At 49.2% G+C, this 7,677-nt stretch overlaps 1 non-coding gene across 1 annotated transcript; it reads right to left on the bottom strand.

Annotated features, from left to right (window-relative positions):
• Positions 1 to 5,881: 5,881 nt before the first annotated feature.
• LOC112587432 lies at positions 5,882 to 6,017 on the bottom strand. The gene has a single exon (XR_003111923.2). It is a non-coding gene; the product is annotated as a small nucleolar RNA SNORA70 (small nucleolar RNA).
• Positions 6,018 to 7,677: the final 1,660 nt, after the last annotated feature.

Genomic DNA, 7,677 nt, shown 5'->3' with positions numbered 1-7,677 from the left:
AGCTGTCCTTATTGTTCTTAAGGGACAGCGAATCTGCAGCACCTCGGGAAGAAAGTCTCCTAATCTGGTCTCCTCGCCAAAGGAGACAATATCCTTATTTTTCCAAATGAGCATAAATGTCAGGACCAGCGACTGCTTGAAAGAATTGCGTTTATTACTTTTTCATGAAAAGTTTGTTCTTCTGATGTTGCAGTGAAGATTGGCCTTCCTCAAATAATGGAACTTCCATGGGAATTGTTGAGTTAATTAATGAATGTGATTGACTTTGTATGAGCAATTGGCAGTAAAAATTTTTTAAAGTGACTTGCTTATCCAAAATAGCATACATGACATAAACAAAAATAACTTGAAATGTATGAAAAAAAAAGAGTTAAGACAATCAAATAAATAAATAAACCAGAAAACAAACAGACTCTTTCATTGTAAATTCTCCATAGGAGTTGACAGAAGATTTATCAGTTGGTGTGTTACTCTTGTAATAGAAAACCCTATGCATGATTTTTAACTTTTTTTACCAACTGAAAATCACTTATCTGTGACTTTATTTGATAAAGTAAAAGAAATGGTCAGACAACATGCAGAAGGAGAATGCTTCAAAATGCTAGTAAGGCTTCCCCAGTGGCTCAGCAGTACAGAATCTGGCTGTGATGCAGGAGACGGGGGTTCGAGCCCTGGGTTGGGAGAGTGGCAGCATTGTCTGTGGGGTGGGGAGTCTTTCCACATCTCTTCCCTTGTGACTGCAGTTCCTCAAAGAAGCCAGAGCAAGTTGAGGGTTAAAATAAGAAAGCCGGACTTGAAGGATACCAGGGGGACAGCAGAAAGAAGAAACGCCACTTAGTGTGCTTTCCCAGGCAACAGCTCCCGGGGGGATCCTGGCCCCGTGTTTTAACTCCCTTCCTCTGGCATGAGAGATCAGTGTTTCTTCACATTGTTGTTGCTGTTGTTCAGTCGCTCAGCCGTGTCCAGCTCTCTGCGACCCCATGGACTGCAGGACGCCAGGCTTCCCTGTCCTTCGCCATCTCCCCGAGCTTGCTCAAACTCACGTGCATCACGTCAGTGATGCCGTCCAACCGTCTCACATCACATTTCTTAATGAAATTGAGATCCTCAGCAAAACAGTTCATCTCAAAACACTGTCATCCCAATCTCTTCCCTGATTCCCTCTACCCACCCCAGGACAGACCTCAGGGACATTGAAGTAAAGGCAGGTATTTCAAGGAAACGAGGCAGTGACTGACCTTTACCCAGCACTGGTCTATTGCCTCACTGGTTCGTGAGGACAACTTGATGCACCAACGTCTCACCATTTGACAGACAAGGCCCAGGCTCCTGTCAGGTGGCTCGGAAGTGGCGGACCTAGGAGGCCAGCCCACTTGTCAAAGCCTAAGTTGTCTCCAGAGCTTCTTAAACTTTCTCAGGAGTGAAATATCCCTAACAAGAGAGATGCGTTCACACATGTTCCCAGGTGCTCTGGGCTCCATAGACACACCCGGTGGTATTCAGTCTGAATGGAATGTTCCTCCTGACTGTTTACTGGGCAAGTTCCCTGTCATGCTTCTAAATCAGCCAGTCATCACGTCCTCCCAGGTCTGGCTCAGTTGCCTCCCACGGGCTCCAGTATGACACCCAATGCGGGCGCTCCCCTGGGTGGTACCACTTGGTTATTTGTCTGTATGGCCCCACACGAGGTCACAGACCACGTCAGCCTTATGCATCTCCGCACACTACTCAACACAGTAGAACTGCCCAATTAGTGCTTGTTGAGGAAGTGTTGACTCTAGCTAAACTTTCTAGTTCTAGCCTCTAGAACAGCTCTGCATGCATGGCACCAAAACGAGAAAGCAGGGACATCCCACACCACATCCGTTCTATCCAGTGGTGTTTGCACTCCAGCCATGCGAGCCCTTCTGGAGTTCCTGAAATAAGCCATGCCCCCTCCCCCACCACAGGCCTTTGCACACACTGTTCCCTGTAAGTGTGTGAATGTGTGCTCAGTCACTCAGTTGTATCCAACTCTTTGTGACCCTTTGGACTGTAGCCCGCCAGGCTCCTCTGTCCATGGAATTTTCCAGGCAAGAATACTGGAGCAGGTTGCCATTTCCTCCTCCCGGAGATCTTTGGGACCCAAAGATCGAACCCACATCTCCTGTGTCTCCTGCTTTGCAGGCAGATACTTTACTACTGAACCACCAGGGAAGCCCTAAAGTACACCACTTCCTCTTTGTCCGGATCTCTGCTCATCTCACGTTCTTTTAGCACTGTATGCGTCTCCCTCACATCATTTAGCGTGTGGTTCAAGTCTGATTGCCACTTACACAGTGAAGGCAGGCAGGGGACCTTTTTGTTTGTTTGTTTGTTTACCCTGGTGACTCAGGCACTTATCACAGTGGCTGGCATGTGATAAAAGCTCATTACATAGTGTGTGAACAGTGAAGAGAGGCTTCAGTGGAGACCTGTGTGGGGCAATTCCTGAGGAGAGAGAGAGATCATCTGTATTTAAAGCCAAGTGGAGTCCAGTATGTCTGAACCACAGAGAATGAGGGAGTGAGTGTCACAGGTGAGGGTACAGGGTCTTCCAATGCATGTTAAGGCCTTGGACTTGACCCCTGGGGTCATGGGAAGTCATCAAGGGGTTTGACGCAAGGGGGTTATTCTCCTGTTCCTCACAGGAACCCGGTTCATCTGTGTCATCCCATGCCACTGTGCCTTTGAAGCTGGTCTCTGGACCAAGGGTCAGCATTATACACACGTACACACCCAGTGCCTCTGTGTTTAACCAAGTTCATTGTTCTCACCCGCTGAGGTCATTTTTCACCTTTTCTGTATTATCTTGCCTTTCAGCTCAGCTTCAAAAGCAATTTGGCGTAAAAGAAGAAGTCCCAGCCATCAGGAAACATTAGAAAAACAAAGGCAGATATTTTCCTGAAGTCCTCCCTCCAAGCTCCTGTGGTATCAGGAAGGCCAGCCTTAGATTTCTTGGAATGTGACCCTTGTCTGTTACAGAATATGAGATAGCCAGCCTCACCCCTCCTTACGCTATAGTTTTATGTACATGTCCCTTTATTTCTTTATTCCCTTTTCTGCTCCTTTAGTTCCTCCTAATCCCAGTTTTGTTGTTGTCGTTGTTTAGTCCGACTCAGTCATAAGTCTCAGTCATGTCCAACTCATTGTGACCCCATGGACTGTAGCCTGCCAGGCCCCTCTGTCCATGGTATTCTTCAGTCAAGAATACTGGAGTGGTTTGCCACTGCCTTCTCCAAGGGATCTTCCTGACCCAGGGATTGAACCCATGTCTCCTGCATTGGCAAGCAGATTCTTTACCACTGAACCACCAGGGAAGCCCACTATATTCAATATCTTGTAATAAACCATAATAGAAAAGCATATAAAAAAGACTACGTATATATATACATTCATATATATATATACACACATATGTATAACTGAATCACTTTGCTGTATAATTGTAATTGTTTGTTTAAAACAGAAAATCAAAATGATAGATAGATTTGCTTTGTCAAATTGAGACCAAAAGAAAACCAATGATTGCTCCAAAGCAACTCATCAAGCAGGAGGGGGCGGCGCTGAGGACAACTCTGCCTGGTGTTTGGCCAGCGACAGCCGTGGCCGCTCAGGGTCCTCCACCCCATCATTGGGTCCACTCATTGTCTCCTTCTGTGTCTGCATCCCTCCCACAGGGAGACAAAGAGAGCTCCCTGGTGAGACATCCTGCTCCCAGGGGACCAATCCAGACACTCACGACCCATTGGACCCCATAAGGCCCGTTCCAGAACAGGGAGCAGCTGAGTCCGTGTGAACGTCTCAGCAAATCCACTGGCTCCTGGTCGCCCCTGAGCCTCTTTCCAGGTGCTTATACAAACAATTTGTTTTAGCTGCCTTATCGCCAAGTATTTATGAGGTTCACCGCGGGAATCCCTGGCGGCGTTGACCTCCCCGCCTTCTGAGCGCCGTGTCCGCAGCATCGCGCACCCAGAGCCCAGCCTGGCTGCCCAAGCAGCCGGTCCTGTGACGAGCAGAGCCTGTGACCTCCTTTCAGCCCTTGCACAAAGGAGCAGATGTCCAAAAGCAAACGTCTTCATTCAGGAGAAAACAAATTCTTCCTGCCACTATTTTCAACCCAAAGAAAGTGCCAAAATGTTTTCAGATCGGAGATCAGATGTAGATCACGGAACACACTGCGCTGGCCAATGGGAGCTTCGAGCCAAACTTCTGGGCAACACGTACTACAAATCCCAACTCAGTCCCCGGGCACTTCAAGGTCACGCGAGGCTCTGGAGAAATGGCCACGAGAGCCGCAAAGAGACCCCTGGGCCCACGGCGGCTACAGGCTGTTTATTCGGAGTCAGTCTACAAGGAACCAGGTTGTCTGGACTCTCCTGGTTGGCTCACGGCTCGCCCTTACCTGGGGGTGGGGACGTGCGGGGGACCTGGGAGCCTGATTCTGTTACCATCTGACTGATGAAATCCAGGTGCTCTGTTTATTTCGGAGTGCAAAAGCACACACCAAGAGCTTGAAACTTACTTTACAGACAGGAAACGCACGCCAGCGTCTGAAACTTGAAGCTGGGCCTCTTCTCAAACAGAGGCTGTTTCTTCACTGACGGACGCCCCTCCTCCCTTTGGATGGAAAGAGTCCTTCTGCCCCCTCACCCTGGGCAGTTCAAGCCTGTGCTGGTTGTAAGTCGCATATTTTAAACGTACTTCATCTTCCTTTCTCCTCACATCTAAAAGCAAATAGTCTAAACTTGCTCCCAGCCATGCTGCCTCCAAAGACACAGTCCTCATAAACTGGCCACGAGGAGACCTCCCCACAGTGGTCCAGTGGTTAAGACGTCGCCTTCCAATGCAGGGGGCGCAAGTTTGATCCTTGGTCAGGGAGCTAAGATTCCACATGATCTCGCATGCCTCCTGGCTAAAAAAAAAAAACAAAACAAAACATAAAACAGAAGTAATATTGTAACAATTTCAGTAAAGACTTAAAAAAAAAAAACCTGCCCGTGAAAATCTCCCTAAAAATGGATTCTTAACACACAGATAAATCATGGGTGGTATCCAGCCAGGCAGAAGGGAGGAGTCAGGCAGGGTTTGTAAAGTCATGGCCTTGTAAAGTCTAATTACCTTCCTATGCTTTTCAAGCACAGGGATTGGAGGGAAATTTTTTAAAAATTTATTTATGTTTAATTGAAAGATGATCACTTTACAATATTGGTTTGATTTCTGGAGGGAGACTGTGTGGATAGGCTTTCTGAGCCCTTCGCTTCAAAGTGGCCCCTTGCCTCCTTGTCCTGCACTTTCTCGCATCAGTAGCTCTGTGGGGATTTTAAAAAGATAAACAAAAAGGAAACATCTTTCTTCCTGGTCTTAATACAAGCCACTTCAGTATTTTCATGTGGATGTGAGAAAGAAAATATAAAATCCTGTTTTCGCCTTGGGAAGTCTTTTATTTTTTCTTTCTTCAACAGGAAAGTAGGATTCATTGGTGGGCGTGAGTAAGGAGGGGACAGCGCCAAGGCTCTCATGCGTCCAGGACTGGTCATTTGTCCAGGGGGCTGTCATTAGGGATGTATCTGACCCCAGTGAGCAGCTTTTCGGCCACCTGTTTTCAAATTCATCCTCATTCAACCTTGTAAACCCGCACCTCTTGGAGATATGGATCTTCTGGCGGCGAGGGAACTTGAACTTGGCCGTGCAGGGGGCCTCAGTCACATGTTCTTTATTCTACAGCCTGGTGTGGATGGACATTAGGACTTGACCAGTGTGGACCCTGGCCTCTGCCCTGGGGCTTTTCAGAGGCACCACGCACACCTGAATGGAGCCTGGACTGGGGACAGCATGCCAGTCACGGATGTCCACCGGGCAGGGCTGTCTCCAGGTCCCTTAGGGCCAGCCGTGCAGGCAACAGGCTAGCACGCACTGCCAAGGAGCCTGCTCTTTGCAGCCATTGCACACTGGGCCCCCACGAGGACAAGAGCACAGCGGGGCTTCACTGGCCGTAAACTCCTTGGAAGGTCTTAACGCCATGTACACCTTCTGGCACAGACTGAGTTTCCTTCACTTGGTGCACAGGACAGTGCCCAGGATTAGCCACGGGTGCTGCTCAGAAACACGCAAGCCCGCAGTGCGGGGCCTCGGTCTCCTCTCCTGCAGAATGGGGTGAGGACAGGACGGCCTCTCAGGTCTCTTCCAGCCCCGGAGCTCCGGTTGCCATGTGCGCTCCTGGTCAAGGGGGATGTCTGCCTGTCTCTGGAGCCTTTGCAAAGCTCTCTTTGATACCCAAAGAATGCAAGCGATGCAGAAAAGACAAAAAAGGAAACTGGTGAAGATCTCACAGTGATGGAGCCATTTCTCAGAATTCAGTTGTAAGCCTTAAAGGTCTGTGTTAACAAACTGAACCAGGAAAAGTCGTTGGACTGAAGGGAAAAGCATCTGACCAGTGGGGCGATCAGAGGGACAGACCCAAGTGTGTATTTAGAGAATTTCCAGAGACAGCACTGCACGGGATTTCCATGGTGTTGCTGACACCACAATGAGCCATCTCCAGCTGACTTGTAGACCTGATGTCTACACGAAAATGCCAGTTCCTGGCAGAAAAAAAAAGTCTTTTGGGTACATCTGAGTTACGTGCCTCCTCCTGTGGCTCTGGGAAGGGTCCAGGGACTGACGGATGACCAGGACCCAGGGAGAGGGCAGGTCGGGGGCTCCCGAGGAAGGGGCCTCCTCTGGCTGATGGGCAGCCAGGCTCTGGGAGGTGAAGCCCCTTCTGCTGTCCTTCTTGGCTCATGACTCCCCTGTCCCAATTCACTGGCTGTGATTTTGAGTCCTGCCAGGTTTGGGAGGGATGGGATCAGGGAGGAGAGTTGAGCCAGAGAACAGTTCCATCTGAGGGCAAGCGCTTCTGCTCTCCAGCCTAGCAGTTAGGGAAAGCTGACCCTCCGACGGGGGTCCCAGGGGTCCTCTGGAGATTCCACAAACTGGGGTCCTTCAAAGGGAACCACTCAAATGTGGACCCCACTCTCCACCCTCGGACTGCTCTGCTCTCAGCTTGGGCTCCCTTCTTCGGGCACCACGCAACATCAAAAGGTCCCGTTGGAGGCAACCTGGAACAGGTCCCCGTGACTCGCACGTGGACCATAGGAAAACGATCCATCCTCAGAGCAGCTCCTCTCCGCCTCTCTACCCTGCCTGTCCATCACAGTCAAGCAACTCAAGTTCGTGGAATTCTCCACCTGCAGGGCATTACGTATCAACTCCTGAAAGTTGTCCTGTTGGAGACGTTCTCTCTCTCCCTCTCCTTCTGAGTCCCTCATCTCCAGGAAAGGAGGAAGCAATATCAATGATGCTGATAACCTGCCGGGTATAAATCCTGCCCAAGGCAGCCAAAATTCCCTGCCAGGTGACTGGTGCTGGCAATTTTTCTTTTTTTCCAGAAGGAAATAATCACTGCCCCCAAAAGTTGGAAGTCTGGCTAGTTTTTAAGGAATTTAAACTTTATTTGTTTTCCCCAATTCAAGAGCTTACCCAGCACAGAAGTTTTATAGAAATAGAGGAAAGAAGTAAAGACGGAGATTTGAAAGAGAGAGGAGAGAGAAAGGAGGATGGGAGCTGGGGAAAGAAGAGGGGGCTTCAAAGAAGGGAAAGAAGTCCTCCAGCTCCTCC

Source organism: Bubalus bubalis, chromosome 1 (assembly GCF_019923935.1).
Source record: "Bubalus bubalis isolate 160015118507 breed Murrah chromosome 1, NDDB_SH_1, whole genome shotgun sequence".
In the NCBI taxonomy this organism is placed as follows: Eukaryota; Metazoa; Chordata; class Mammalia; order Artiodactyla; family Bovidae; genus Bubalus; species Bubalus bubalis.
The sequence above is the reverse complement of the archived record's forward strand: the minus strand, read 5'-3'. Positions and strand labels throughout refer to the sequence as shown.